Consider the following 24,083-nt stretch of genomic DNA (forward strand, 5'->3'; position numbering starts at 1 on the left):
TATTTTCAATTCCCTTTAGGTAAGGAAACTCTTGGTCAGTTCTACTTTGCATTTCTCAGGGCAAGAAAATGCTGGCTTGGATTTTTGCTAGCTGTTCTGGGGAGGGTCCTTTGAAGGAGATATGAAAAGACATTCTCTTTTGATACGTATGGTACAAAGAATTATCTAACGCAGCTGCAAGAAGCCAGAGTGTTTGATGCTGTCCTTTCAACTACAAAAAGCAGCCTTTTGAAATGAGGTTTGAACCTATGTAGTAGGTTGCTCCAGCAGAGATGAAGGCAAGAGAGCTACTTGCAAGCCTAAATGAGATGTTTCACCTCAGTGATAGTGGCTTTTTGGGGTAGAAGTGAGGGCTGAATTTCAGTGTGGATCTAGGTAGTGGTCAAAGCTCAGATTACATGCTGACTTTGAAAAAGAAATTAAATTACTGTTTGGTGATTGCAGTCATCAGATGTGTGCAGCCTGGGGAAAGGCTCATTTAGCCTTCCCTACTTTTTCATTGCCCTGATGTGGACCAGCAGATGAAGGCGTATTCCCCATGCAGGTTGCAAGTCTGTTCAGGTCTAAGTCCATGTATTTTACTAAAGGAATGGGCTCTTAAATAGCTGTCTGATTAGGGGGGAGGGAGTGTGGTCCAGGTGTCCCTGCACTGAGCCAAGTGACCCAGATTTAGCTGCTCGTGCAGGAGCTGGCAGTGAGCTGTACATTCACAGTGGATTATGACAGTCCTGTGGTGCTGGCTGGGGACCTTCAATCAATACACCTTGTGAAGCAGAGCATCTATCCATCTTCAGAGCTCTGCCCTTCTGCTAATTAATCCACCAACTCATTTCACATGAGCTCTTGAGCAGCTGGTAATCTGCGTTCGACAGCTTTATCAGTGGGGTGGGTGGGGAAGGACGTGAAGGCTCTGCTTCCCACTGTCGTCCTGAGAAGTGTGGAAACACGCATGAAATGTTGATGAAAGCAGGAGTGATTGCCCCATCCTCTCAGCAAGAGCAAGTTCTTGGAGTTGCTCCCCCCCATGTGACTTCATACACTTTGATTAATGCCTGTCGTCTTTTTTAATGATGGATTAGGAACTTACCCAACTGGAAGAGTTTCTTCCACTGCAGTGACCTATTAAAAGTGTAATTACTTGATGGCCACACCCTTATTAAGAGTCCAGAACTTGAAAGCCTTGTTTCTTACTTTGTTGGGTTTAGTTTTCTCTTTTTTTTCCCCATTTTCCCTCTTGCAGTTCTCCGGATAACAATATTAAGTAAGGAAATCCATTGTGTTGCACTTTCCCCCTTTATGGAGGGGATGAGCCAGTCTGACCCACCTTGTCCTTCTGGGAAGGGGTTGGTGGTGCCTGGCAGAGGATCTGCTGTCCTGGCTGGCAGTGTGCTTCACCAGAGCTCCTCTGATCTTCTGGGCTGAGTCATGTCAGATTAGGTCATGGGAGTGAAGGCAGTGAGCTGGGGAAGAGGAATGGATTATTTCTCCAGAAAGCAAGAGCTGCTTTCATAGAGTGATTGGAGACCTGTGAAGGTGCTTCAGGTTTCTAAGCCACTTTGTGCATTTAGATCCCAAGGTTACTTCTGTTGGAGGTGGGGGAAAGTAGAGAGCATACTTGCTGGTTATTTATTTGCTATGTTTCTGAAAACAGACCTGGAATAATTTTTTTTCTTAAAACTTTTTGGTGTTGTTTTTTCTCCTCCAAATTCTGCAGAGGGGGAGTTTTATTGTCCTAGGACAATGGACACTTTGTAAAATCAGCACTATTTGTGTAATATAGGCTGGGAGGAGGATGAGTGTGACAGCTTCTCTGCTCAGGGTTATGATGGGCTCCTAATTAATGGCGGGAGGGGGTGGGGAGGAAGAAAAAAAGGCCAAAATTACAAAGAGAAACACTAGCTGATGCTAGGTGACAGGGTGATTCCATATGTATGAGCAGTTCACTTTGAAAATATTGCTGATTTTCTCTCTGAAGTCTTTCATGACCGTCAGTAGGAATTCCAGTAAAACATGCTGTCTAATCAGGTTAGGTCTCATTTGTATGCAATGTTGATCTAATTAATGATGACAAATTGAGATTGGATTGCAGAGGACTTTATAAGCATCCTTGATTATTTTTTTAATTAATGACCTCAGAACGTGAGTAAGGATATAAGCAGGTTAATCAACCTTTTCAGAAGGAAAATCTTTAACAATTGAAACTATTGAAGTGTTTGAAAACAAAAGCCTTTATAGTCTAAATTGAACAAAGTTTCTCTCGTGCACCCTCATACAATAAAACCTTCTTGAAAACCATGCTGCAAAGGAACAAGTACTTACTGTTTGTAATGATGAGACAGAGTAGGTTGCTGAGGTTAGGGAGAAGCCCTCTGAATTGGGTGAAGTAAGAACTTAAGCAGAATAGTGTCTCATTTATTGTGGGAGAATTCCCATATGCCCATGCATTGCAATATCTTCTCTTGTTTCTGCAGCAGAAGAAAACAAGGCACTTCAAAAGTGTGCCACCTCCGATTTTTTTGCTTTGTGGAAGTTGCGTGCCGACCTTCACCACCTGGAGCTCAAATAAATAAACAGCTGCACTCCCTTTTCCCCCCTAAAAAATATTTGGCAATCACCTGCCACTAGCAGAACCTGTTAAATGGGGGAAAGCATGATTGCAGTAGGAAAGTAAAAATTAGAGTTGTATGTCAAGGTAAGTAAAAGTTAACGTTACTGCCAAATGCAAGCTATCAAAAAATGAATCTGATCCGCCCATCCCCAAAAGCAAGATACCACCTTATAAAGTCATGAGACTCTTTTAAAAGACAAACAGGTTCTTCTTATTCTTTCCCAGGTTTTTGAGCCTTTAGGGTGAATCTACTAAATATTTTAAAACTTTTCTTGATAATCACAAGAAATTGCTTTAAGGTTTTAAATGAAAACTGAAATTTATTTGCAAATTTTTGATTCTGCTGAAGAAAGACACCAAGCCCTGTGAGACTTGCATAATTCAGGTGTTGGCAATACCTGAGTTTAGCAGTTTATTCTCATGCCCTGCAGTAGGTTGGAGCTGAGCTGGGTTGGTCCTTTCAGGGTTTGTTATGAAACATGGAGCTCTCCAAAGCTGCAATCTGTGTTCCAGGCAGGCTCACTGGTTTTCCTGTTCTCAGTAAACTCGGCTGTACCTTCAACCATCAGAAAATGCTCAGATTTCAGACTCTCTTTGCTAGCGAAGCTGGATAATAGTGTGTGTGACATGCATGAAAGCAACTAAGTGGATTGTTCTGGCTGGGGTTAGTGAATTTGGAAAAGCTGCATTTTAAGGAAGCTGAAAAGAATGCACTTAAATTAGTCCACACAAGCAATAACAGGTTTTTGTGGTTGAGAGAACGGATTCCTTGGCTGGGCTATCTCAGTATTTCTATTTCAGATTGACTCATTCCATTTTTATTTTAAATACATTCTGTGTTCTGATCCACGTAGTAAATTTGGGACATTTTTTGCCAGTCTCTATAAAATGAATTAGAGGACTGTGCATAAGCATAGTGAAGCAGTGAGAGGGCAATTAGATGTGTACATTGCCTTGACTCAACAGTTCCTAATTATGTGTTCAGTGTTCTCTTAAATAATCTCTTCAATTAGTGCATCATTTCAGTAACTCTGGTCATGTCCAGTATGTCCTGACTGCTGATTATCTCTCAATATCATATGTGAAAACTTTTTTAAAGGCTGGTGACTCTGTCAGTGAATATACCTGAATGCTGTGCTGGGGGTTCCTGTGGAATCTTAGCTTTGTGGTTCCTTGGTGGTGCTGGTCAGTGTCATTGGAGCTTTCCAGGTTCACCCTTTAACATTGTATTTAAAGCTGTCAGGAGAGAGGGATTGAACGAGGCCTTGTTAGATGATTTTGGGTTTTCTTCTCCTCAGAGGCTCCTAGTCAGCAGGGCTGTAGGCTGTGCCTGCTTGCCCAGGGCAGTTCAGAAGGGTCCTTGTGAGACTCTTTTGCACAGGGGGTTTGCAGCCCTCCCCGAGCACACAAACTGGGCACCGGGGCCACTCTGGGAGTACATGTCTTCAGCCCAGCAGGTTCCCCTGCAACGTTTATTTCACTGCTGATAGCCCCACTTGTCATGGCAGAGAGGAAAGGGACAAGATGGTGCAATCCAAAGTTGGAGAGGCGACCTGGAAGGAGAAGGCAGCGGAGGAGAGGATGGGGTTGCAGTTCGGGATGCGGGCTGGTGCCGTGCTGTGAGCTGAGGCCTTCGTGGCGGATCCGCAGTGCTGCTGTACTTGGCCACTTGTCTCAGGTGAAAAGTGGCTCAGATTTGGCTTCCTTAAGCCCTCGGCAGCTGTGCCTGCCTCAGGAGGCTGCGTGCAGCACGCGTGGGCTCTTGGCACAGGGCGGGTGTCACTTGCCACCGTCGCTCTCGTGCAGGGAGAGGTGGCATTTGTGTTCTCTTGCTTGAGGAGCTTCTGAGGTGTGTTTCCCTCTGTGTGACATTACAGGGCCTAACACCAAGGCTGTTCAGGCATAAGTAACTTGTCCTAGGTCATCTACCTGGAAAGAGAGGAGCCAGGCTTTATTGTCTTTGAAGGAGGTGCCTTTCTCACGGCAGGGAGGCGTTTTCAAGCTCACAAAGCTGGGAAGAACCAGTTCACCTGTGAGAACCAGTCAGGAGGGGACTGCTGGCTTCTGTTTGGGTTTTTATGCTTGAGTAAAATGAGATCTCAGTGCATTAGGTTCCCATTAGAATGTAATTGTGTTTTTTCCCCATAATATCTTTGTCATGTATATTTTGTTTTTATTACCAGTTATCATCTTCTGTTACTCCTTACAACCAGCTGTACAGACCTGCATTTTCTAGAAAATGCCTTGTGATGTAAGCTGTCTTGCTTTTTTTTCCTGCTTTTTTATGTCCCAGATTGTTTTGTAAATCCTACTGAAGCAGTATAGCCTCTCTGTGTGAGCAGGAGTTTTGCTCTATGCTGTCAGACCAGTGCCCTCCATGGTGACAGAGCTGAGCTGTGGTGCAGGAATGAGCTGTAGGGCACAGTCTGTAGCCCGTGCAATGAGAAGGGAAGTTATTTACTGACTGTATGAACTGGTATTTGTCAGCACTGGGAACCGAACATTTGGGTTTCCTGCTTTGAGTGTGTACCCCGATCTTCAAACAGCAGAGTCAGTGTGGGGCACCCAGCATGCCTGCCCTGCTGGGAGAAAGCATCAGATGGTGTGAATGACCTCCTCTCCCCACTGGGATTTAACTTCTTGGTTGCAATGTTTGTGGCTGATTCCCTCCCACTGTAACTGGAGATGAGTTAGAGCTCACTGCAGGGATCCTACACTACTCCTGGGATCTGCAAGTGAAAAACCATGAGGCTGAACAGAGGATGGGGAGGGGTTGTGTCTCCTCCTGGGGCAGAAGATCCCTCTGCTCTTTTGCACAAGCAGTTTCTAGTTGTGCTGGCATCATAAATTTTTTCTTCTTCATAATTTCAGTTTTAAGGTTTTAGCTATTCTTGAAGGAAAACTCTGAGGGGAAAAATTAGGTGCAAGAAACATTTTTTTTTTTTTTTTTGCTTTTAAGGAGACATTTTTTGTCTGTATGAAGAGGAAAAAGCATAATTAAACATAATTTTCATCAGTGCAACTTGCACAAAAAAAACCCCACCTACTTTCATGAGAAAGGAATAATGAGAATCATAATCCTGGATTAGGTATCTTTCACTACACATATATAAAAACAACACCGTGTGAAAAGGGGGAAAATATATATGTGTACATACAACACACACCAAACATACCAATGTGCCTCCAGCAGTATTACCAAAGGAATTAACTTTACAAGAAACAGCCACAGCCTGGAAAGAAGCCATTTTTCAAATAAAAGCTGAATGAGACTTGTGGTTTCTGAGAACTGTGAGAATGAAGGGTTAAAAAAACATTTCCAGATAAGAATAGCTGATGTTGGGAGATGAGTGAACATCTTGAAGTAGGGGAGGGTCACTATTTAAATCAGCTTTTCTTTTTTTTTTCTCCCCCTTAGTTAAAAATTGGCTTCTACTAAGAACAACATGTAGGATTAATGTAGTACTTTAAATCTTCAAAGTGCTGCACAAACATTACTTCCCTAATCAGCAAACACCTTTGCTTGGTAGGCAAATCAGGAGTGGAGTCGCCATTTTAGAGAAGGGAAACCGAGGTACCAGAAGTGCCAAAAGTTTCCAAACCAGCAGTTTTTGGAGAGGCTTTTTTTTTCTTTTTTTTATGCTTTGGTTTTTTTAGTGTGTGGTTTTTTTTTTTTCTTTTGGTTGGTTGGTTTTTTTGGGTTTTTGTTGTTGTTGTTTTTGTTGTTTGTTTTTCGAGTTTTTGTTTTTTTGTAGCATTCAACACCACCGGGACTGCCTGTGGGCTGGCATGTAAAAGCTGCTGAGCTCTCCTGGATTTCACAAGTGCTAGGCATGCAAAGCAGCCTGGCAGAGCTGCGAGAGGCATCAGCACAGTTGCCTCCTTACCTTTCCAAAGGTCACGGCTGCTGGCCCAGGAGGGAGGCAGCAGCTCCGGGGCAAGGAGGGTTTCCTCATAGGTTGCCAGTTTCCCCCACACCATTGATCTCTGTAACTTAAACTTCTAACTGAGCACTGTTAGAAGATATTTCAACCCCACCAAAAAAAAAAAAAAAAAAAAGTTGTGCAAAATAAGTACTTTTGGGTAAATTTTTTCAGAGAGGCTGGTGCAAGAGGTATTGCTCACCGTGTAGACAAAGACCGCCCTTGGAGATGATCATTCCTTTCTTTAGGTCAGCTGAAATACTGCATTTGTCATAGATATTGTGTCCCTGCCAACTCTATACAGAGCACACAGCAGTTTGGAGGTGTGCTGAAGCAAGAATAATTCTGTGTGTTGCGTTGGTGATGCTCTGTGTGCTGAGGGTTTAGCTGCAGTGCTTGGCAGGCCATATGCTGTGAAGAAATTCCTACTTTGTTTTAAAAAGAAGTGTCCCGAGTTAGGGATGGCTTCTATATAGAAAGAGCATGAACTTTATTATGCAATGGAAGTCTTTTCATGAGGTTTTGCTATGTGCAGGTGTGTCAGATTTGTTATTGTAAACACAGCAGGATAGCTGCCCAAGTAAGAGCTTAGATCCTCTTGCAAATAGAGCTGAGTATTGATACAAACGTTGCCATTTCCAGTTGTTCAAGATAACACTTAAACATTGGAACAAAACTTGGTGGAGCCGCAGGAGGAGAGTGCTACTTCTCCTTCATTTGTATTGTTTTATTTCTTTTTAAATTCTGTATTCTGTGAGAGTTTTCTTAACAGAGCAAAATAGTACATGTCTGATAAGAAGCAGTGTTTTATCATCTGCTGATACATGTTAGCTGCTGAAGTACATCTAAATTCAGCTTTGTGGAAAGGTGAAAAATGTGCTGGAGGAAACAGGAAAACAGCACCTGAAGGCTGACCTGGCTTTCTTAAATGAGGCAGGACTTGGGTCTGCATTTTGTGGCCCTGTTGTTTCCCCATAGCCACGATGGCCACGCTGCCTTGGGGCTCTCCTCCCCGCATGTGCTGTGCCCTGGGGTGCACCAGGCTCTCCTCCTGGGGAGAGGAGGTGCCCTGGAGAGGAGATGCCCTGGAGAGGAGGTGCCCTGCTCCGGAGCAGCACTGCCTGCGTTTGGCTCCCAGCCCAGCCTCGGAGCTGCTCCTGCCCTGTGATTTAGATGTGATCTGGGTAACATTGTGCAAGTCATTCCCTCTGCTCCCCCTCTTCCCCCTTTCCACATACCCGCCCTCAATACAGAACTGTGATCCCATGCTGTAAAACACTTAGACCCCTGATGTGAGATGCCTGAGGGGGGCAACTGGACCCTGCTGCCTGCTCTGTGTGCCCTATCACTAACTTTGGCTTTCAGGCCTCTTATTTTGCTTTGTTTACAGGACATCAGAGTCTTCCTACAGACTAACTTTTGAGGCACCTGAAATGTGTCTTCAGGCTAAAACTTGCTGCTTGGGTTATTGCTTCCCCTGCTTGAGATACTGAGCTTCAGCAGCCCTGGGCCTGCCAGGTGTGAGGATTCCTGACACACGGGCCATTTAGGGGCTGTGGCTTGGGGAAAAGCCTGTTCCTGTTCTGTAGGCAGAGCACAGGGCTGTACCAGTGCTGTGTGAGCTGTGGTGCTGAGCCTTCACAAACTCACCCTGCCACTTGTCAGGGCTCATTAGCACAACTGTGTGAGCTGTGTTTGCGAGCTGCCTCCCTCCTGACCTTACAGTGGGAGCAAATGAGCTCAGGTTTGCTATCTGACCTTCACCCAGAGATCCTTGGACCCCCTCTTAAAAGGCAGGGCTGGAAGGAACTCTCATGGGGAAGGGATGTGAGCGGTGCCACTGGGCTTGGTGCCCAGCCTGAAGGGTGTTTGCAGAGCCAGCAGCCAGGCAGGCAGTGCATCTGCTCTGTCTGCGTTTGAGCATCAGCACTGCCATGGCTGGGAGAGAGAGTCTTCCCATGAGATGTTTGTCCAGTGTCTGAGCACTGAATGATCCCTCTTCGTTATTCAGCAGGGTGGTGTCTGGTGTTGCAATGAGTTCCTTGTCTCCCATCTCTTCTCCTGCAAACCTCTCATACAACTCATTCTTAGTCATTTTTTTAGGCCCATATTTGGTGAATTCTTGTAGGCATATGAGCAAACAGGACTTCAACAAAAGAGTCTGTGCACTTTTAGATATCCTACTAAAACCTCTTATGGTATTGGCACTCAGAAGGAAAGTGGTAAGGGCCTAGGAAAATCTTCAGAAGTGTTATCATTAGTTCTGTAAGGTCTGACGAAGACAAAGCATGTGGACTGATTGCTTTGCAATCAGTTTCTACAAGGAATTCATAAATTTGACCTTTATTTGGCATTCTCTTTGTGTGCTGACTTCTCTGATGAGTCATTTTTGCCTATTTCCTTTGCCATGCCTCTTGAGGTTGGAGTCTGTCTTTCTGGGCTTGTTTTTCAGCAGACTGATCTGTGCAAGATACAGATGGGGAGAGCTGGGTTGTGCTGATGCTGCTGGCGTTCAGAGGGAGCGCTGCAGCACAGGAGGAGCAGCTACATGGGCGAGACGAGTTCCAGGATGAATTTGCAGGGACACGTGCTGGAAGAAAACCATTTCCATGCTGCATGTCTGGTGTCAAGAAACAAAAATGCTCTGATGCTGTTAGTCACCCTGCTGATCTCAATCTGTTTAATGGCGCTATTTTGTTTCAGTGCACTGATATTCTGACGTGTGCTTTGCAGCTTATTTCAGAGAAGCTTCCAAGACACAGAATTCATGGGGGCCTTTCTCTTAAGGAAGATGGCTTGGTAGCATGTTAAAGGTTGATAAATCACCTGGCCAAGATTGATTCTGTTAGTGATTGGGAATGACTGACTTGTGACCTCTTTCTTTGCTACCACACAGGTCAGAGCTGTTGCCAACCCTTGCCTCTGAGCGGGGAGCTCTTGGGGTGTCCCTTACACTGGACACCTGGGATGGCACTTTGTCCACAGTGTGACCCCCGTGTGACCTGCTTGCTGGGGAAGTCAGCATTTCTCTGCTCCCTGGAGGGGCAGAGCCGAGCACACAGACAGGTGCTGGCTGCTAGGGGTGGTGCAGGATGGCCAGGTATTCCTGCATGCTGGGGGGCTCAGGGCAGCCTGCTGCCTTCAGCCTTCCCAGCATGGCTCAGCAAGGGTGTAGCAGTTCACCCAGCCTTTTAAAATATCGTTCTTCTTTTTTTTTTTTTTCCCCCTTTTTCCACTGGCCATACCAATCTGATTACACCTTCGAGGGATCATCTGCCCCTAAAGCTTAATTAAGGGAGCTCGTCTGACTCGTCACTGACTCACCTGCCACTGTATGAGCTCATGTCTGACTTGTCCTAGGAAGATACTGAAATGTCAGGCTTCTCTGAAATATAGCAGGTTTTTTGTTTTATTGCACCCCTGATACTGCTGTTGGCTCCTGCAGAGGTGAGCAGAAAGATGACTGCCCCAACTTCGTTACTTTTATCTAAACTTATAGTAGCTTGCTTCTTTGTGCCTTGAAAAACCAGATGGGGTTTTGCTTGCACAGCTGTAGGTATGTTAGAGTTAATAAAAAAAAATATTAAAAATTAAATAACCTTTGAGTTTTGGCTTCAGGCAAACTAGGTGAAATGATGTGTTTTGGAGATGAATGCTCTTGCAGGAGGCAAGATGTAGCTTGCAGGAGAACATCTGCAACCAATCCATTCTGTATGAGATGGGGCCAAGACTTGTTTGTATCTCAGTACCTGTTCAAACATGTTATACCATAGCAAAAAGAGATTTTGAATGCATTGAGGAAGGGTGGGTAAGAAGGAAAAGAGACATCAAGCTGAATGTTTGCTTAATAGCCTTGATTTCTTCATTAAACTTTTAAGCACTTTAATAATCTGATTAGCTTCTTTCAGAGCACGGAACAGTTTTTCCTTTCTTTTTTCTTTTTTTTTTTCCTAAAAGAGAAAAAAAACCCTCTACTTATCTAGGTGCTGTGAGATGAGCTTGCTTTGTGACCTGGAGCAAATCCACTAACTGTTTGCTACTTTTCTGTACTCGCCCTGAGCACTGTTGGTGGAAGGATGTTCTGTAATACATTTGATCAAAGGCAGTGCAGAGGTTCAGTTACCAGGCTGCCTGCCTGGACCCCGGAATGCAGCTCCCAGTCCAAAGCTCCTTGCCAGCTATTCCCATCTACCATCCTCTCTGTCCCCTCAGAGCTGAATGTAGCACGAACATCTTGCAACGGCAGCTTGCAGAGCTCATTTGCCTGCCTTTAATTGTGCATTTGAAATGCCTCTGAAGGCCTGTGGCAGCAGAGAACAGTTACATGACTCAGGAGTGGCTAGAGTGGTGAGGCTGGCAATAGAGGCTCTCATGCTGAGGTTCTCTTATCGTTGCACTGATAGTTCTCATCATCCTATTGAGCTCTGCATTGTTTTGGGGTTTTTTTTTGTAAGACAGCCTCAGAGATGTACATGCTGTATTTCTGGTTGCACGTGTAGCTAATGTGGGTGTTGAAGGTGCGGACTGTGTGTGACTGGGATTTGTTGTCAGTGGAATGTAGCAACTGTTAGTCAGATCTTTTTGCTTGTCTAGTAGGCTGAATTCCTTGCTGAGGAGATGAGAGAACTGATTTTGGCTGATTCAGGTGGACAGTGTGAACACAGTGCCTCTAAAATCCTTTCAGAGGATAGGAGCATGCATTTCAAGTGGTCTTCTCTAGAAAGAGATGGGGTTGTAGTACTACCTGGGTAGTATTTTGCTAGTGCTTAAATACAGCAGACTGTTGAGGGTTTTTCTACCCTTTGTCAAACCAAATCCTGCTGTGACTTCACCAAAAGTGCTTGTGTAAGTGGGGCAGCCCTGGTCGTGTGCTGATCTTTGTCAAGACCTCAACACAAAAACAAATTAAAGAGCTGCAAGATGCACATATGCCTGTCCTCTGCCTTTGATGTCCACAGGGCTCTTCCACTTTGCACTGGCTCTTCAGGGGAAGGTTATTCTTACTCCCAAGTCTCCATGCCTTTGTTAAATCCCTGATGACTCTCAGTGCGGGCTCACATGTGTTCCCTGGCCAGCTACCAGGAAGGCCTCCTACAGCTTGTCCACACTTGGCAGATAAACACCCATGGGAGGCATGGCCCTGGGCTCTCTGCAGTGTTGCATGGACATGCAGGCTGTACCTAGAAGATGTGCTGTGTCTTTGTAGGTCTGCAGCAATGGGCAGGGTCTTTGGCTCTGCCACATGGCACCTGGAAGGTGGTGGTTTAGGGGCTGTGCAGGGATGGTTTGCTGTGCCTGAACTTCTTCTCCTGCATGTCACACACGGGGTCAGCATGTGACCAGGCAGCAGTCCCTGTAGCTGCACCATGGCCATGCCTTGAGCAGGAGCACTGTTTGCTTTTGCCTTGCCCTGCAAGACTTATCCTGACCTGGAGAGATGGCCAGGGTTGTGTTAAGGTGCAAATTATACCACTCCAGTGTGCTTAGGGCTTCAGACAAGAGGAATTTAGGTAGCCCCCTTGTCCTTCCTTGAGTTTGCTCTTACTGGGGCCGCATGAAGCGCCTGATACGTATTTCAGGCTGCCCAAATGGGTCTCTGTCCTGATGCTCTGGTGGCTTATGCAGTCTTCCATTTCTTCTTTCAGAGCTGGGTTGCTGTGACACTTTCAGGGCTCATCTCTGGAGAAATCCTCTTTTGGAAGGAGTTTCCAAAGTGATTGACTGTCTGGGGTTCTGTTTGCTTGCTTAGGAGCTCCTGTCCCAAAATCACTGAGAAAGGTGCCTGAAGCCACTAATGGCACTCTCTTAGCCAAGCATTGGCTTAACACTCCAGTTTTACCCCTGTTGTGTGCAAACATTGCCTTGTTCCCAGAAACCTCTGTTGGCTCCTTATCTGAATTGGGTGATGTAATTATGCCTCCCAGCCCACTATTGCAATGGGAAAATGGGTTCCTCTTGTTGGAATTTTCAAGGAGCTTGCTCCTTGGAGCAGCACACATCAGCCTGTGTGGGAATGGGGTGTTGGGGGTGTGTGTTTTGTTTAGTGTTTTTCCCCTTGGCTACACAAGCAGCTAAAACCTGTAACCTACAGGAGTTGGAAGCTTCATGCAGAAAATTAGCTTAGGTTGGTAGAAGAGTTGAGATCGCATTTTTCTTGGCTAATTAAAGGATTAAAGGTGCAGAGATTTAGAGCGAACTGTCAGTGTGCTACAGGAGAGAGCCTTTGATGGTTGAATCCAACTTGAGATTAAACAAATTGTATTTAAATAAGAAATACATGGCAATAGTTACAGTCTATCTGGGCCTCTCCATTCCTTGGTGTCCTTCGGGTCAGGTCGATGGTGTGCTGTGGCTAGGGCTTCCTTCTTCCCACACGCTTCCCTCTGGGGTGTTTGAATCTGTTGCCTCTACACTTTGTAAAATTGGGGGGTTTTTTCTTCTAACCCAGTGACTAGTGCAAAAGAGCCTTGCACTCTCCCTTACACAATGATGAACTGCTGTCCGTTGTAGCAGTAGCGTGGTCACATGCTTGTTGTGTTTTGTAGTATCTCTGATCCTGTTTAAGGTTTTTCTGCATCCTGGTGCTTTGCTGTCTGCAGCTGGAGAGCTAAATGTTTACTCCTGTGAATTTTTTTCTGTTGTTCAGTTGAGAAGGTAGTCAGCTGGTTTAATGGTGTCTTCCTCTACATAGTGGCTGGTAAAATTCTAGAGAGGCAGTGAACTTGTGCAGGTTCCAAGCTCTTGACTTCTTTGATTCCACTTGATTGTCTTTGATGGGCTACACTTGCAAATGGCTTGCTAGTGCTAGTCCCAGCCCTTCTCCTGCCTTTTCATTTGGATAACATTACTTTCAGAGCTGCTAAGGGGATGCTTTCATGTGTTACCCTTGATAGCACTTGCAGTGGTGCAGGCTTATGAGATTGATGGTAGCTATCTCAGAACAAAGCTGGCTTTCTGCTAGGGCAGGAATTCATCTGCACAGCCTGCTGCAGGGCAACAGCCTGTTCTGCCCGTGGAGAATTTGCACCTTTCTCTGTGCACCACATATGAGCTGTAAGGGAAATGGGAGTGCCAGACAGTGTGAGTGAATAACTTCTGATGTTGCAACTCTGTCTTGTTTTGTTCCATTTTGTTTTACTCCTTTTTAGCAAGGAAGGGGCTTGCCTTTTGTTACCTGCCACCTATATAAGATTATGAGGGGGTTTTCTTTCCTTTTTTTGTTGTTGTTGTGGCGATTAGAGAAAATAACAAAATTGAAACTGGTAAAAAATCTTCTGGGATTCCATAATCACTCAAAAACATGGCATTACTTACTAATTGGGTGTGGTTAGTTGGGAAATCTGACTTTAAAATTATGTTTCCCAGGGAACTATTCCCGTTCTCATTGTTATCCAGTAACAAAGACTGCTTTTTCGTTGGGAAAGCAGTCTTGCTTTGAATGGGCTAGGTCTGCTCACAAAGCATCTGTTGCTTGGGGTCTTCAGAGCTTGCAGTTTGCAAATGAAGCAGTGCAGAGTGGTGAGGTCTGCAGGGACAAAGGACTGTTTGGTGTTTTCCTTGGAAAGCTATCTTCAGGTTGTGGTTGCAAGGATTTGCATCTAAAATCCACTTTAATTCCTGTTATATTTCCAGTTAGATCATGCAGATGGCATTATTATCTTTGCTACCAAGTGAAATAAATCAATTGCTAGGTATTGAGAGACTTGATGTAATCTATTTCCAATAATTTATAGATCTGTTACTATGTCATGGAGTATTTGGGTAGTCATTCCTTTGGAGTTTACCTAGCAGGCTTTTGTAGATCTGCCTGTGAAATGCATCCAGGTCCATGCAAGCTCACTTTATACGCTTGTGCTTTCTTGCTGAAATTTCAAAGCAGCCTAAAAATCAGAGATCTGGACTATGCCGTGTTCAAGCCTTCCATTTCTTCTGTGGCATGTTACTACACAATTCCCTTTGGCTTGCATGTCCACTGGGATGTGGTTTTACGTTCTACTCTTAGGGAGCAGGAAATGTAAAACTGAAGATTAGTTATTTCTCTGAGGGGTAGGAAGGACTGCTGCTAACATTTTCTGAACTCATTGCTAGCCCTCCTCCTTTTCTAAATGCTGCTCTGTGGAACAGCTTTTTTCCCTTTGCTGCAGTTGTACAGTTCCAGGGACATGAGACAAAATGAAGGAGTACCCCAAACCTGGTATGGGCTTGTTGATCTTCCAAGCAGAGAAGATGCCACAGCACTGATCTCATGGCTGGCCAGGGGTGAGGTGCTGTGTTTTTGAGCAGGGAATGTCCTGATGGCTGCTGCAGCAGCTCTGCTGTGTTCCTCAGCATGGAACTTGATGAATTGTTTCCCACGGTACGTAGGAAAATCAAGGTCTCAGTTCAGTAAGGCACTTGAGTGAGTGCATAACCTCTAGCACGTGAATATTCCCAGTGAAATCTCTTGGGTTCTGTTGGAGTCAGCAAGGCTGCTCCCAACCTTAAAGGTAGGCATCTGCTTAAACACCTTGCTGAATCATGTCTTGACTTTGAAAGTAGGCTCAGGAGAAACCACATGAGTTGACTCAAGGACTGTGCTTAGCTAGGTCATTGAGGATGGAAGGAGAAGGCTGAGGAGGAGGATCTGGGTAAAATAGAGATCCCAGAACTCTGCAAATGCTGGTAATAGCTGACTTTCTTGCCATTCATCCCCAAAGCTTAATTGTATGAATAAAAGGTTTAAAGGTTTGACTTAGTCACCGTTCATCCTAAATATTCTGGAGCTGCTGTCATGCTTTATTGACCTAAGATCTGAGTTACTGCATCTTTGTTTTCAGTAAAACTATGACTTGCTCAGTTAGGTTTAATTTTTGTCTTTCCTAATCTTTATGTTTTCACTATGACTCAGATCTAGAGTATGGCCTCATTGGGTCAGTAATTCCAGAAAACAGAGGCATGTTTGCAGAAATGGTTTGGTTCAGTCTCGATTCTCTGTTGTCTAGGAGAAGGAGAGGTCACTTTTCTGGTGGTCTTCATACACAGGAAGAACATTTGTTCCTTCTTGGTGTCTCTGTGTGAGTTTGTTGCCTCGCTCACCATCCTGACCAGAAAAGCTTTGCTGGTTTTTCACTTTAATTATCAATGAAATGCTCGACAAGCAGGAGAACAATATTTGCATAGATGTAATTCTGGAAGTTGAGCGTAATGTGATCAGGAAATGGGACAGGCCCTGGCTGTTATCATGGAAGAGGCTTGCTGGTACTTGCACTTAGTTTAAAATGAAATAAGATCTGACTCAGGATAGTTTCCTGGACATTAACAGAGAAGACTCAATGCCATTTTGGCAAGGGTCTGGCACTATCCTTTCTGCACAGGAACAAAAGAGATCTCTGGCAAATTCATAAATTGGTTCTGAAAGGGCTTCTAACAGTACTCTGACGATTTAGAGGGAAATGGTCTCCCTTGGAGCAGAAAAGCAGGGGCGTGTGTCTGTGTTTTCAGGACTTTCTTTTTCTGAGATAGAAGCCAAGGAACAAGGCGCTTGCGTGCTGTGCCAGTGAAATCTCCCTGGGAAGACATGATGCTACTTGCAAGGTATGCACAAGACAAGACCAGAGGCGCCGCAGTGCTTGATTACTGTCAAGGACTCAGTTGGAACTTGCCTTTGCTCTTTGGCCTGCAGCATTTATGTAGAAATTGGGGACGCTGCTGCTTGCTTCCAAAGCTTTGCCTTGATGGGTCCTGCCCACATCTAGGCAGGGAGGAAGGAGCGGGGGGGCTCAGAACCTATGAAGTAAACAGGAAAATTACTCACCTTAATGATGCATTTCACTGGCATTGCCACTTTGAGAGCCTGTCAGATTTAATACTTTCTGTCTTCCCTTCCATCACCTCCCATTGGTGTGATTAATAGTCTATTACAAGGATGAAGTGGAGAGGTATCTGCACCTTCCCTCAGGTGGAATAAACAGGAGGGGAAGCAAAGTGAGTAGGAGAAAGGGGATCACCTTTGTCCATCTGAGCCATTTGGTCTTTGTTGAGAGTGCACATCCAGAAGAGTACTCATTTACTGACTTGGTTGGTGGCCCCTTGATTTATTCCAGTTCATAGGTGAGCCCCTTGACCTCCCAGTTAGCTACCAGCCCTGCTCCATGGGTTGCATTGGCCAGTTCCCCACTCCAGAAACGGTCAGCAGTCCTGCACTTGATCACAGCACAACAGCCATAGCACTGTAGGAAGGCAAGGAAAAAAATACAAATTATTTGGATGTGAAGTTCTTCAGGGATTATTTGCTCTTTTTGTAAAGTACATTGAATCTGAAACCTAAGTCAAGAAAGAACAAATAGGATAGAAAATGTATCTGGGCAAAGGTGTTTAGTATGAGAGGTCACAAGACACTAAACCTGTTTTTAGCTTGGAATTGGTTGAACCTTCTTTCCTGTATCAGAACGGTAGAGCAGACTGGTTTGCATCTCCTGTGACCCTGTCCTGCCCCAGCTAGGAAGATGGGCCAGTATTTGACGTAAATACTCCTACCCTCGCAATGTGCTGACCCTGTGGTATTTTACAAGTCGGCCAGTCCTTTGGCATGAGCCAGAATTTGGGTGGAAATCTGTCACCATCTAGTAAAGTGTCCTGCTTTCCAGGGTGTTGAGTGGCTGGTGCAGTCTGTGGCAGAGTGCCTCATAGTTCTGAGACTGACTCTGACACTAATATGCAGGCTTAGGATGTTGCTGATTGAAAAGACTATATTGCCAGACCAACTTTGTTGTTGTTTTGTTTTTTCTTTAATGTGTTCTCTCGTCCAGCTTGGCTTCCCTCTGGTGTAACAGATACTGTTCAAGTGACTCATTCACTTTCCTCTGTGTTATTAATGAAATCCCCTTATTTGCAGATGAAGGAACTAAAAGGAGTTTTGTACAAACATTGTACATTGGGCATTTGCTTGTACCCTGCTTCTTCCCCTGATCTTTAGCTGGTGTGGAGCAGCCTGAATCTGTGGCTCTGTCACAAATTGCAGAGGACCCAAAGCCTCTATCTACTCTCTGTGGGGCTGCAAGATCTGACCTGCTTGTCTGGGACTTCTACTGCTGACTCATGTTTTTGAAACCAGGTTAGAATTGGGGGGAGCAGACTAATTTTGGAGAGCTTTGGGATTTTTGCTTTGCTGTTTCCTTTGTCTTAATTGAGTAACCTGTATGTATTGCTGTGCTTCTTCCCTCGTGGTTGAGTTCATCACCCTTCGACTTTCAGCAGGGGACAAAAGTGACAGGGAAATGCACTAAAAATTGGTGTCTGGTTACTCTAGCTGATTAGGGTTTTTGGAGTTGGCTGGTAGGATGGAGCATGCTGCAACTTGTGAACTTGAAACAAATGAGATCTGGAGGCTAATGGGAAACACACAGCAGCTTTTCTCTTTGGCTGAGCCTGGAACACATGACTGTAAGAAAGTTGAATCCCCCACACCAAGCTAGGAGGAGGTTTGAAATGGCCAACCTGGACTTTACTTAAAGCAGTCCATGAGCAGAACAGGTTCTGGTGCTCAGTATCAGAGGCCAAGGCACATGAGTCAGGAGCAGTATGTGGTGGGGAGGTTTTGCTGTTTGGAGCCTCAATATGTCCTTTTCAGTTCGTTTCTGGAGTCCTTTGTAACAGAACTCAGATTTTTCATTAAAATACAGGTTGAATCAGATCTTAAATTCGGGTTTGAGCTCACAAATTCCCTTACACACAGGCACACACTGGCTTGAACAGGCAGTGGTTAACAGTGCTACCAGAAGTTAAGCATATGCTGAAGATTTTTTTACTAAGTCAAGTCCTGGAGGTTTTTGCCTGCAGCATTGGGATATGCATTCTGGTGTAATGAGTAGAATTGCCTGGAAGGACTATTGCTGGTTATGTCACTGTGGCAGTGTTCAGCTGCTCTGACGCCTGAGGTCATACAATCAGCATAGTTTCATGTAGGCAAACATGTGGTCATATGTGTACTGTCCACTCACTTGCATTACCTGCAAGCAGGTGTGTGTATTTTATAGCGATGCAAATATTTGTAACTCCAGTGTGGTGCTTTGTTAGCAGTGGGTTACCCTCTTGCTAGGAGGATGTGAAGTAGCCACGTGTCTGAGAGTAGCAGGCCTGTAGAAGGAGGGAAGAAATGCAATGGAGTTATCCACAAAGCTGCTTTGGCAATCACTGTGATGATTAAAAATTGTGCTGTTGAATTTTGTTGGCTTACTAATTAATGCTTAATAAATGAAGTGGATGTTTTCCAGATCCAAGTTTAAGTAATTATTTAGACTAATGTTGATCACCCCTCACTATTCTGCTGGAATTTAACACATCAAGGCCTGTAGGTCAGTTTGGATAGAATGAGAGTGAACCTCCTATAGCATGTTTCTTAATGTTGTATTTTCTGTGGTAGGCAAATAGGTTGCTTATTTGTTGTGCATTCATAGTGGAGAAATCGCTGGCAGATGTAGATATTGAGGAAGATGTTCAGCATCAGATCAGCTTGCCCTTCAGCAGATTTGCTCTCATTTCATACTTCTACCTCATAAAATTTTTGCTGCAAAGCAGTCTACTGGAAATGTAAAATACTAGACGTTAGCATCTGAAACTTGTTTGCTACTGCTAAAGTTTTGATTTAGAAGGTGGCAGAGAAACTGGATACAATACACAAGCAATGTGTGAGCTGGCTACACAAGCTAAGGCCATTTTACTGCAGGAGTCTTATGATTTTGGTTTTTAAATAAGTAAATTTCCAAAATATTTAAATGATAGATTAGCAAAGGAAGAGAACCCCCAAAACCAAAGAGTAAAGCCTTCCTTTACACCTGACAATTTGTATCAAAAAATGTATAAAGCTTACCTCCAAAGTTTTCCATTTGAGGTTTTTTCCTCTTGATACAGAATACCTTTCAGTTGATTCTTTGTTTTTGTTTTTAAAATGGTTTTCAAGCTAAACCTCAAGATGTTTTCATTTGTTGATGAAGTAAGTCTGTAGATATGAAACTGAAATGTAAAAGCCCACATATATAAAGTTTTCACAGTTACAATAGTTTCATAGTGCAAAAGCAGTATGGGAAATTATCAGTGTTATTTCTGTGCCTGTCGTGGCTTTGCTCACAGTGTTAGGTAGAGGTGATACAACCTGATGGAGGTAGTTTTTAATTAAAACCCCTGGGGAGCATCAAATGAGATGCTGAATATGGTCATATGAAGGAATTACCTTATTATCCTAAAGATGTGAGAATCTAGCAGATGCTCTCAATTCGGTATTTGGGGGATTTCAGGGAGTCTTCTATACCATGTCCAGGTGTGCATGTCCCCTTTCCATCCCGCCCTGCGAGTCGGGGTGTGTTTGGCGGCGGTGGGGCCGGGGAGTGCTGCTCACAGGGAGCTCCTGCGGGGAGGGGGAGCGCGGAGCTGCCAGTGTGCCAAGGCGAGAGGTGGCTGTGCCTCTGCCGGAGAGCAGAGCCGCTGTTCCCCTCTCTGCCCTGCACTGGCACGGCGCAGCAGCTCGGGGGCTGCGCCCCGCGGTGCCCGCGGCCGGGGAGCGGCTCCCCTGCATCCCTGTCCGCAGGCTACGTTTCTGCGCTCTCCTCCCCGCCACCCCTCCCCTTCCCCGTTTACCTAGGCAGGTTAGCACACACACACGCACCCACCCATAGATTTATTTTTTTCGCTAAGTTTTGCAAGGCGCAGCAGCTGCCGGCGCTGGGAGTGCCACACGCCGTGGGGCACCCCGCGCTGTCCCCCTGTCCCGTTGCCCCGCGTCCCCCTGTCCCGTTGCCCCGTGTCCCGCGTCCCGTTGCCCCGCGCGCGTCCCGGTGTCCCGCGTCCCGTTGCCCCGTGCCCCGCGTGTGCCCCGAATGTGTCGCGCTGCCCCGCGTGTGCCCCGCGGCACCCCGGGCCCCGCGCCCCCGTGGCTCGCGTTCCCCCTGGGCGCGGGGGGACGCGGGGCCCACCTGCCTGATGTCAACATCCCGGCGGGCGAGGCCAGCAGGAATGTGCCGCTCCCCGCCCGGCGCAGGTAATTAATCCCCGCGACTGACAGGTGGCAACAGGCGGCCTTTGGCTGCGGCTCCCGGGGAAAAGCGCTCGGAGGAAGGATTTTAATAACTCATCAGCACCGTTCGTGAGCGCCTGGCGAGGCGGTGGGGATGGGGAGGGGGCAGAAGAGCCCCAGGGGAAAATGAAGTTTAAGTCTTTGCGAAGGCGAACGCCCTTGGGTGATTCACTGCCCTTCCTCAAGAGGGAAGAGAGTGTGACATGGTTTTTCCTTTGCGCCGGGGTGGAGAAATTTGGTAAATGCCTGCAAAGCATTGGTGGAGGTGCATCAGCATCCCCTCCTGATCCTGTGCTCCGGGGCATCGCACGATGGCTTCCCTTGCACATGGGGGATGCTCACAGGCATTCCTGTCTCCCTGGTGCCCGGGGCTGTGAGGCTGGGGGTTGTTGCCACACCTGGTGGATCTGTGTCACTGGACCTGTTGGCTGTGCCCATCCATGGTTTGAATGCCAGCTATGCCCACTAGCAACAAGCTGTCCACTTTTCTCTGGACTCTGGTGAGACAGAGGGCTTCAGACTGAAGCTTCAATGAGTCAGCTCACAAGCTGTGTGGTTAAGGTTATGACGAGCTGAAGGTTAAATCTGGAAGGAGGTGTCCGAGTGTGCAGCACTCCTGGTACAGCTCCTCTTCACTGAGTGCCCTCTGGGTACAAGTTGGTTCCTAAGAGTGTGTGTGTATGTGCACACGTGTGTTTGATGTGCCCCCACATGCTCCCAGCAGTTTTTTGTAAATGAAAAGTCAAATCATGGTCAAGCATAGCAAAAATGTTTAAAGTGGTTGTGTAAATTTCACTTTTTGTTCTTAGTTGGTAGCTTCCTTTCTTCCCACTGCCTTTTGTTCTCCTAAATAATTAAAACATGTTCAAATTATTTTCTATTTCTTTGTGCCTCTCCTTGTTTTCACCTGTGAATACTGTGGTGCAGGTAGCTATTCCATTCCCACTCTTCTCTTTTTTCCCCTTCTTAGGGAGTTAGTTTGGTGGGGAGAAAGCATAGCTGATTGACAGCTTTGAAAACATCAAGTAAAATGAATCTAGTTAACTGAGTTGAACTAAAACATGACGGCTTGAAAGAAGCTTGCAAAAGATTTGAAAGACCTGTTGATCTGAGCAGGAGAGGCTCAGGGAGCTGTAATGCCTTAAGCCAACCTCTGGGATCACCTTCAAGCTGACATCTGTCAGCATTTGTAGAGCTGACTGAACCCCACTCCTTTTAAAGATTTAGAAGCCATAATCCCTCTGCTGGATCAGATGGTAAAACAGATATTAGAGGTAGATTTCGAAAGTAGTGTTTGGGGGATTTCACTGCATCAGAGTTTTGCAGAGGAATTGAGTACTTGGTAAAAAGTCATTGTGGCTTTTATTGCATTGAGCACTTCCTTTCAGGAGACTACAGTCCCTTATAGCAAAAATACTCCATTTGAGATTCAAGAATGTTTTGTTTTTGCCTTTCAACCCTTTGTTGACACACCTTCAGTAGAAGGGGCTTACTAAGAAATCAGACAGGTGTTGCCTGATGGTAGCTGGCGTGTGTATTGTGATACTGAATTACCAGCCAGGGTGCCAAGAGTGGGTAATACAGTATGTCTGCACAGGCAGGTGGGGAGAGCAGAGCTAAAGGCACTGGAACGTTTGCACCTTTCATTTTAAAATGTATTATTAAGCAAAAAGCTAAATTCCTCACAGGCAGCAGTCGAACCCCAAAGAAAAGTCTGAGCCAAAGCTCTTTCCTCTCCCTCTTGAGTAGTTAACACATTTCCAGGCTCAGCTCTTTTGTTTTAAATGGCTTTCAGGTCTGTACTCTGGTGGAAGCGGTGTTGCACTCCTCAGGCTCCTCACAGCTTTGTTCCTACTGCTAGATAATGGTTGTTGTCATCTTGTTAACTGATAGACTTGTTTGTTTGGTCAAACTCATTTTTTTAAAATTGGTACTACTAATTAATTTAGTTTTCCTGCTCAATTGTGTTGATTAATAGTCATGCTTTGGATTTCTGGGAATTGCTCACAATCTCACCCCTCATACAGCAAGTGTCAGTTCACAGCAAAATGGTGAGCAGGGGACTGTCACCTCCTTCCTGCAGGGTGGGGTGGTGTGGGACCACTGAGGAGCAGCACCTGTGTCAAGAGAGTGATCCTCGCTTTCAGGCACTGAGTGCACAAACAGCTTCTGCCTCGGGTTTTCTTTCTGAAGTGCCTTTCTTTGAAATCTATATACAATATCCTGTCTTCCTCTGTGGATATAGCGATTATCACTGATCCAGGACGAAGTCACTATGACCTAGTTGTTGGCATCTATTTATGCCAGTAAATGGCTGTGCATCAGGTTACTCCTGGTTGCAGCAAAGTTGGCGGGGTGGGAAACTCAAGCCCGTCTCTGTCTGACAGCAGGTACCCCGTGGACAGATTTACACTGGTGTTAAATGACTGTCCCTTCAGCGATTACACGCTCACAGGCGACTGTGCCTGGGGTAGATGTGAAATCATGGCTCTGTGCCATGTCCCCAAGCCCTGTGCAGTGCCTGTGAGGCTTGAACTCCTCTTGCAGTCAGGTGACAAAAAGGCAGCTCAGCCCCCTGTTGCCTCTTTTGACTCTGCTGGGCACTGCCACTAAATCTTCCCACTAAATCCTGACTGTGCTCTGAGGCAGAGGTGGGCTCCTGGTTACCCTCCTTCCCTGACATGCCAAGTTCAAGTTGTTGGCTGGAACCTGCAGCTCTTGAGTCTGCCCTGTGTTTCTTTGTTGGATAGGCTTGTTCATCATAACCCATCAGCTCTTGGCTGTTTGTTTTCTGTGAATTTAGCAGTGTGAATTTAGGGTATAGGTGCAATGCCTTCCTTGCTGGTTGTAGTCAAAGGGGTCCAACAGTTGGGGTGCCAAAGGGTGGATGAAGAGTGGATCCCTTTCTCTGCTCACAGAGGGGCTGTGCTGTTTTATCACGAGCCTCAGTATTTGTGCTGGTTTTGGGTACATCTCAGTCTTTCTGAAAGCAGTGATTTTTGGTTTTCCCCTTTCTTGTAACCCCAGCTTTCTATCTTTGAAGATACTATATGTAAAATTACAGTCAGCACCAGGAGTCCTGATCAGTGACTGAGGGTGTGTATCTCTTTCCATTTGTTCAAGTCTCTGGATGCCTGCAGACACTGGACTCGTTGCCTCCTGGCATATGCCATGCCCTCTGTGCACCCCTGCTCTTCAGTATTTATACTTGCATCTCAGCCCATCACCTCTGGGTGCCCAATTCTTTATGCTTCAGTGATGTTAAGGCATCCAAGTGATTAGTTGGCTGTTTGAGATTTTTGAAGCTTTCTGTCCTTAAAACTTGCACAGTGCTGAGCAAACTGATGTGTTGAAGGAAACAGTGCTTTACAGGTTTTCTTCCTTTTTAAATATAAGTGATTCTTTTTCTGCCTCTTGAAATGGAAAGACAACATGGTGAGCTCACTCTTACCTTCAGTAAGGAATTGCTTTTTAATTAAAAAACAATAAGGAATTTCAGGTTTAA

General features: G+C 45.5%; 1 protein-coding gene and 1 long non-coding RNA gene across 9 annotated transcripts in view; one reads left to right on the forward strand and one right to left on the reverse strand.

Annotated features, from left to right (window-relative positions):
* The window catches only part of TP63 (tumor protein p63), a 103,071-nt gene that overhangs the window by 55,426 nt on the left and 23,562 nt on the right, over positions 1-24,083 (forward strand). The window lies entirely within an intron of this gene.
* Positions 16,201-19,465, reverse strand: LOC121353744. The gene is made up of 3 exons (XR_005955191.1): positions 19,379-19,465; positions 16,518-16,739; positions 16,201-16,296 (listed from the first exon to the last, which is right to left on the reverse strand). It is a non-coding gene; the product is annotated as an uncharacterized LOC121353744 (long non-coding RNA).

This window comes from Pyrgilauda ruficollis, unplaced genomic scaffold (assembly GCF_017590135.1).
Source record: "Pyrgilauda ruficollis isolate IOZ18807 unplaced genomic scaffold, ASM1759013v1 scaffold21, whole genome shotgun sequence".
Classification (NCBI taxonomy): domain Eukaryota; kingdom Metazoa; phylum Chordata; class Aves; order Passeriformes; family Passeridae; genus Pyrgilauda; species Pyrgilauda ruficollis.